At 36.4% G+C, this 8,053-nt stretch overlaps 1 long non-coding RNA gene across 2 annotated transcripts; it reads left to right on the top strand.

The window, feature by feature from the left end:
- The first annotated feature begins 1,435 nt into the window (after positions 1–1,435).
- Positions 1,436–5,221, top strand: LOC107867984. 2 transcript variants are annotated; one of them, XR_001673490.2, is made up of 4 exons: positions 1,436–1,823; positions 2,280–2,604; positions 3,424–4,213; positions 4,297–5,221. It is a non-coding gene; the product is annotated as an uncharacterized LOC107867984 (long non-coding RNA). The 2 variants fall into 2 exon arrangements; XR_001673488.2 differs by having other exon boundaries at positions 1,455–1,823; positions 2,280–4,213.
- Positions 5,222–8,053: the final 2,832 nt, after the last annotated feature.

Here is an 8,053-nt window from a genome sequence, read left to right as displayed (position 1 = left end):
AGTCAAAAAAATAAATAATTTGAGATAAGAAAAAATATATTGCAATAATCAATTTATCTGAAGGGGACATCAAAGGCCTCTGCCCTTCCATCCCTTGGATAGATAGAGAGGGGAGGCAGAGCTTTTGGTTTTTTCATGTTGTCATGATTTTAATGCGAGTGTTACAATCTCTATGAATCTTCTGATTCGTCTTTTCAAATATAAATTTAAGGGCTTAAAACTTGATCTTGAATTAGAACTTGATTTGTTGATTTGAGGGACTTGATCTTCACTTGTATTTGAATTTAAGGGCTTTTGAGTTTGTTCTTGAATATTGCGGTCTTGATCTTGAATTTTGATGAACTTGATTTGAATGCTTGAGTTTTTTTAGAGAAATTACGGCGTTTGATCCACGAGTTTTCTCTTGCTTCTTGTTAGAGTTTTGGCGACCCTTTTCTGAATTATGAGACTCCTGTTTATAGTTGTGGAAATAGAAGAGTCATGATGAAGATGGACTTCCTTTGACCAATCAGATTTGAGTGACATGACACTTTTTATGGGTTTTGATTTTATTGGGTTTGCTACATCATTTTGACATGTGGCTTGGACCTATTGGTTCCTTCACTTGACTGGGCATACCACGTCATTTGGCACGTGACACTCTTTTGGGCCTCTAGAATATGACAATATCTTGGGCTTAGCAATGTGAGCTCATCATTTATAACCCAAATTAATGAGTTAATCCAATAAACATTGGGCTTTATTTAAATCCATACATGTTTGGATTTAAATAATTAATTTAATTATATTAATTCATGATATTTATTTGGGACTAATATATTTTTGAATTTAATTAACCTAAATTTTGTATAAATTTTAATTTAATAAAATTTCATTGTCCACAAAATGTCCTCTACTTTAAAAATCGTTGAGATATTTTTTTCGAAGATTAGACTTGAAGTATGAACTTGTTGTCTTAATTGCAATACCGTTAGTAAAAAAAGAATTGCAAAGAAATATATAATAAAATATTGAACCCACATTAAATATTACTTCCCCCGTTTCAGAATAAGTGAATTATTAGGATATTTATTGATATTTCAAAATAAGTGAATCATTGTATTTTTTTTTAAATTTGCCCTTATGATTTGACAACCAATTAACTTTTAAAAAGATAATACAAGGTTAATTTTTTATTTTTTTTGAATAAAATAAAAAATTATATTAAATTTATGTCTTTAATATTTTTTTCTTAATATATATATTAAAATTTAATAATTCATTCATTATGAAACGGGAAGAGTACGTAATATTTTGTGGAACTTTCAAAAATATTTATATCCAAATCACGTAAGGACAAAATAAAGGATAGAATTCTTTAGCATTTAATGCTACTAACCTCTTTGTCTTATTCCACTTGTATTGGGAAGATCCCCTTTTTTTTCTTATTCTATTCTTTTTCTCTCTCTTTTTTTTTTTTTTTTTTTTTTTTCATCTTTCCCAAATTGGATTAGTACTGCTGCCTCACAGTTCTTTTCTTTTAGTAGAATTCTTCTGTAAGCCAATTCCAATTCAGAGTCAATTAATAAATACCTAACCCGTGTAGCATTACTCCACCGCCTAAAAAAAAAAAAAAGCCTGCCGCCTTCCTTTTTTTTTTTATTCTTCTTTTACTAAAATTAGGACATTAGTGTCGTGTTGGATTGCTTCTCCTATATTAACACCAATTCCTTTTGCCACCGTCCGCCAACGCTTATAAATACCCATGCTCCTCATATTATTTCACCACAAACTACAAAGGTCTCTTGGCAGCAGTTTCGAGTTCGATTGGAGTTAACAGCAAGGTAATTTTTATTTTTTTTTTGTGATTTTCACCAATATCTTCTTTTTTTTTTTTTTTTTTTTTCTTTTTTTTAGTATTGAAACAAATAGCAATACATAACAATCGATTTGGGGTGCGAGAGTTTAGTTTTGTCTCTATATTTTTTAAGATCGATCAATTTGACTTCAAGATGTTGGCTTTGCAACAATCGGCTTGAGTGCGAGAGTTTAATTTTGCCTCCGTACACTCTAAGACCGACCAATTTGACTTTAAGCTGGTGTATTTGCAACAATCGATTTAGGGTACGAGGTTTTAACTTCACCTCCGTACATTCTAAGACCGACCAATTTGACTTCAAGATGGTGAAAATTTTCTTTTTCTTTGAATAAAGCCACAATATAGAGGAACTTTCTATCAGCAACTGTTTGTACAAGTATTTTGTTCAACCTCAACTTTTAACTAAACCTTCCTTGTTCAGGCAGATTGCAGGAATGGTTCACTTTAAGGACTATACCTCTCCATCCTCCAACAAAAGTATCTTCTTCTTGAGGCTGATGATGGTACAATTTTATCCAATCTATTGACTCACACTCCACTGGTTCAGTTTTATCTTCTTGTTCAGGCAGATTGCAGGAATGGTTCAATTGAATGTTGCGAGCTCCCTTCCTTACCTAGGGCGTCGAATGCTCCAGGGAGATATACGTTGGGGAAGTACTATGGAGATAGATGGTGAATTTTGTCATATTCAAAGATATTGAGAATGGGCCGAGGACATTTTGGCTAGAAGTCAACAAACTCTGAAGGTAGCGAAAGTATATGATGTTGTTTATGCTTCTTTATTTACCTATGATCGAAGTTCAAACATATTGCAAGCCTTTCTTGAAGCATGATGTTCAAGAACCAATACGTTACTAACATCGACTGGAGAACTCTCTATATCCTTTTGGGATTTACATGAAATTGAGGGCCTACCTATCTAAGGTCTTCCTTATGAAGAAGTAGTGTCTGGATTCAAAGAACTCATAGGTGTTGATGAGAAGAATGAAAGATTCATCCCTTGTACCTGTGAATTCTTATTTTTAATCTTTCAGCATCTTTAAGAAGGAGAGTTTCATAATCCAAGAGTTACTCTAAGCAAGTGGATAAAGTTTTGGTGTAAAAGAATCTTGAGATTTGAGGCAGCTCCAGTGAGGAAAAACAAAAAATATGTTCGCTTCAAGTCAACACATAACCCGACTGGGACTATTCCTAACGTAGCAAAGTGGTCAAGCGCAGATAATGCGACATTCTCTAAACTTGGAGTAGGGTATGAACATAGGATTGATACATATTTGGCAGCATTTTAAACATGTTGGTTATTCATCTTTGTGTTTCCTTCTAAGGATGGAGATTTCATTCGTCCGGGAACTTTTAGAATTGCAGCTATGATAGCCAATAAGAAAACTTTTAGTCTTGTCGTTCCTGTCTTGTTAAGCATTTATAATGGTTTAAACAGTATTATCAAAGGTTCACAACTTGAGCACATTAAAGTATCCTTTCCAATCCATTATGTGTATGGTTGGCTTGCTTACTATTCCAAAATATTTCTCTACCTAATGGGCTATCCGTTCCATTAATGGTAGCATATTCTGGAGAAGGAGCTGCAAGATTTTTTGATGAAAGCATGCCCGAAAGTGTATCTATCGAGGAGATAATATTTCTTGGACTTCTACCATGCCGAACAAGTCCAATATTCGTTATTTTATGGATAATGGTAAAGAAGCTGATTCAGAGATAAGTTACTTTATGAGCCTTTGTTTTAACTCTCCTTTTTAGGTATGAAGACTCATTCATCCTAGAGCCATATATCCCGTATCGATTTAACCGTCAGTTTGGATTTTATCAAAACCTCCCTGGTAGCTATGATATCGCAGTGCATAACTTGATGAATGACTCAGATATTATTGCATTTGTATGTTGCATGGATCCATGGCAAAGGCAACTTTTCCTACGATCATACCTAATGCACGAAAGCACTCCTCTACTGCGTATAAAACTTGGTGGGACAAAGTTTATGGGAACTTTCTTGAAGCTAACTTACAATTCTTGGTGAATGTTGTAGGCCCTATTATTGATACTCCTCAAGAACATGGTGAGGAGGTCCCAATTGTGGTTAAGCCTCCTGTTTTAAAATCTAAGGTGGTCATTCCATACAAAGTTAAGGGAGCTTCATATGCAGAAACTCAGAAAGAGAAGTTGTCTGTCCTGACTCAATAAACTTTCAATAAACGACCATCTCAAGACGAGAGCGATAGTAGTCAAGGAGATCGTTGTTAGAAGAAGGTAAAATCATCATTGGCAAAGCAAGGTGATTCTAACTCCCATGTGAAGATTCTTGCAAGTTTATCAAAGACTCTGCCAACCATTGAGAAGGTAACAACTTAACTCTCTACTATTTCATAGTATATGAATCGTCTTTATATACCCCTCATATGATTTTTTTTGTGTGTGTGCAGCCAGACAATGACCAAGTTTTGGAAGATCCTGACCAAACTAAGCCACAATATAGTAGTGAGTCTGTAGTAGGTCTAGACTCAAGAGAGTTACCTTTGTCATCCAAAGAGGTTACTTTTAACCCTTGCGGTAAAGTCAAAGCAAATGTAGAGTCAAAATTTCCCCGACAACCGGCGGTAACCATGTCTATTTTTATGGCAAGAAGGTTATTTCAGAGCTAAAAAGGGAATTTATCATGAAGGCTTGGGCTAGTATCCGTACCGAACTTATAGGCCTTACTTCGAATTGTGCCTCTTCTATTCAAGATGACGTCAAAGTCATACTCAATGACATGAGTGGAATGGGGGAAGATATTTCCCCTTTATAAAATTTATTGGGGTCTTTATTTAGGCTGGCGACTTCCTGTGACCAAGCACAATCCACCCTTATTGATCAAACCACAACAATTAAAAAGTCAGAGTCATATTTGAAAGCCAAAAAATATCTTGAGCTTGTATTGAGAGAGATAGTTGAGAAATCTGAAAAAGTTTCTGCTGCCTGCAAATCTCTTAAGAAGGCGAGAAAGAAGGTGAATAAGTTGAAGGCTCGTCGAGATATTGCCAAGCAAGAAGCTGCAGAGATGGAATCCAAAGTTTCAACTGTTGAAGAAGAGTTTTCCAAGTGTTATGATGTCTCTCTTGCAATGGCAAATGCCTCAAAGGTCGTGGAGAAGAAGAAGCAAGTCTTAGAGGTTTTTTTACAAGACTTAGTCAATTATAAGTTATACTTAGATTAGCCTTAGGAGATGTCTTCCGTCAGACCTTCTTGTGGCTTTCTTTTACTTTTTATTGAATAGTTGGATCTATTAGTTGTAATGGAAACTCTTTTTCTTTATATTGCACATTTATTGTAATATCCTTTCTGAATTTCAACACCGAGAATTGCTTACTTATTTTGATGTTTTGATATTGTAGTATTAAAATCTGGCTTTTCTCTCCAAAACTTGTTACTCATTGGCTTCACGTCTTTACCCCACAATCGAATCGGACTTGAAACTTCAATTTGCAAGCCTTAAGAATTAAAGTTTTTGACTTACAAACTTGATAATTGCAGGTGTAGCAGATCTATGCCTCCAACAGTAGGCTTTGGGTTTTTCAAATCTTATTGAAGGATCTTTCCCTTTTGATGGGTTGCCCCCATTGAGCCACAAATATTTGGCATAAGTCCTAAAGTTAATTGAGATGTATACAGACTTGACCTACATATGGTGGACCAAACAGGGACAAGTATTTTTTTGACACTCATGTAACTGAACTCAGAATGAAATTCCAAGTGCCTACGTACCTCAATGAAGAGGATTAAGTCACAACGTAGTTCTGGGTGAGCGTTTTTTTTATTTTTTTTATTTTTATTTTTTTGTGTCCTAACTTTTGCCTAGGCTGCCTCTTTCGAGGTTTTCAACCTAGCGAATAATTTTTTTAGCCGTACACAGTTTATACTCTTTCGGCCCAGGAGTAGACATGCAGTTTATACTCGTGCCTTAAGGAGTGACATCTCCCTTCAAGGATAGTACTTCTTTAATAACTTGGCATTGATGGAGCCAATCCTCACGTCATCTGCATCGACAAGCTTGTAAGCACCATTTAAATATATTTCTTGTATGACATATGGTCCATGCCATTTCGGGGTGAATTTGCCTCCAGACTTACGAGAAGTAATAATAGGACTTCTTACTATAAGGACTTTGATCTCCAACTTGGAAGCACCTCAAGTGAACCCTTTTGTTAAAAGAACGAGATAGTCGGGCTTGATGACATTCAAGATTTTGTTGAGCCTCCAGCCTCTTCTCATCAAGAGCTTATAACTCCATAAGATGCAATTTAGTATTTTCTTCATCGGTGAGCCCTTCTTGAATAGCCAGTCTCAAAGAAGGTATTTGACGCTCAAGTGGCAGGACTGCTTCAACTCCAAAAGCAAGTGAGTATGGGGTTGCTTGCGTCGGTCTATGGTAAGTTATCCTATACGCCCATAAAGCTTCTTTCATTCACTCATGCCAGTCTTATTTGGATTTGGAGACAATTTTCTTCAACAAATTGCATAAAATCTTATTGAAGGCTTCAGCTAGACCATTGGTGGCAGCATGTTACATAGAAGACTTGCGCTACTTGAAACCAAAGAGATCACAGATTTTCTTCATCAGTTTATCATCAAATGGCTTTCCATTATCAGTTATTATGTATTGAGGAATTCCAAAGCGGTAGATGATGTTCACTCGGATGAAGTTTGCAATATTTTCTTTCTTTACTTCCTTGAGAGAAACAACTTTGGTCTATTTTGAGAAGTAATTTGTCGCACCAAGACGTATAAGTGTCCACCAGAAGACTTTGGCAGTGGACAAATAACGTCCATTCCCCATGCATTGAATTGCCAAGATGCTACAGTTGGATGTAGTACCTATAGAGGTTGATGTATGAAATCTGCATGGAATTGGAAAGCTTTACATATTATAGCATAGTCCAAGCAATCTTTCACCATCTTTGGACAATAATATCCCATCCTTTTAATGTGAAATAGCTTCGTTCCAGACTGATGTGATCCATAAACTCCCGAGTGCGCTTTTTGCAAATCTTGAATTACTTCTTCCTCTCCCAAATAGAGTAAGAGTACTCCTTCAAATGATCTTCTGTACAGTGTGTCCTTATAGTAAAAGAAGCAAGGTGTATAATGACGAATGTCAGTCCTTCTCTTTGGATCCTCTGGAAATATCCCATAATATAAGTAATCAATAAAAAGGTTGTCGTCAATCTTCTTTTGCAGCCTCTGATACGACAATGAGGTATTCAACTTTATTTTTTCCATTCTCATTTGATGGAGGTACTACCCATTCTTGGCGGATAGTAACTTGCATCTGATTTAGAAGAGTCAGGGTTGAGGCCAAAGCAACTAGGGCATCATCTTTCTTATTTTCTCTCCTTGGCACATGTTGGAGGGTTACTTCTCCAAGCCACCCCATCAACTTCTGTGCATAATCATGATATGGTCGTAGCTAATGCTTTCTGACTTATAGCTTTCCAAAAGCTGCTTGATCACTAATTGGGAGTCACCAAAGACTTGTTATTGCAGTTGTTTCATGTCAACTGCCATCTCAAGTCCAAGTACTAAAGCTTGATATTCAGCAACATTATTAGAGCAACGGTTTGTAAGAGTAAAAGAGTATGGGATGACCTCTCCTTGTGGAGTGACGAACACCACACTGGCACCAACTCTATCTCGATGTGCGGCTCTATCAAAGTACATATTCTACAGGGTTTTGGCTTCAATAACCATTTCATCTTCATCAAGAATTTCATCGCTCAGTTCCCAGTCATCGAGTATCGGATGGTCTGCCAAGAAGTCAGCCAATGCTTGTCCCTTTACAGCCTTTTGAGGAACGTACACAATCTCAAACTGTTGAAATTGAAGGTACCATCTTGCAAGTCGGTCACTAAGGACTGGTTTCGACATTACAAACTTGATGGGATTTGCCCTAGACATAAGACGGACAATATGAGCTTGAAAGTAGTATTTCATCTTTTGAATTGAGAAGGCCAATGCCAAACACAATTTTTCGATTAGAGAATACTTCAGCTCATTCGGCGTCATCATTCTGCTTAGATAGTAGAGAGAGTTCTCTTTACCTTCACTATTTTCTTGAGACAGTAGTGCTCCAACTGACCTCTCTTGTGCCGCGATGTAGAGTATCAATAGTTTCCTTGGTATGGGTGCCGCAAGAACTAGTGG

Source organism: Capsicum annuum, chromosome 4 (genome assembly GCF_002878395.1).
Source record: "Capsicum annuum cultivar UCD-10X-F1 chromosome 4, UCD10Xv1.1, whole genome shotgun sequence".
Classification (NCBI taxonomy): domain Eukaryota; kingdom Viridiplantae; phylum Streptophyta; class Magnoliopsida; order Solanales; family Solanaceae; genus Capsicum; species Capsicum annuum.
This window is presented reverse-complemented; position numbering and strand designations above follow the sequence as displayed.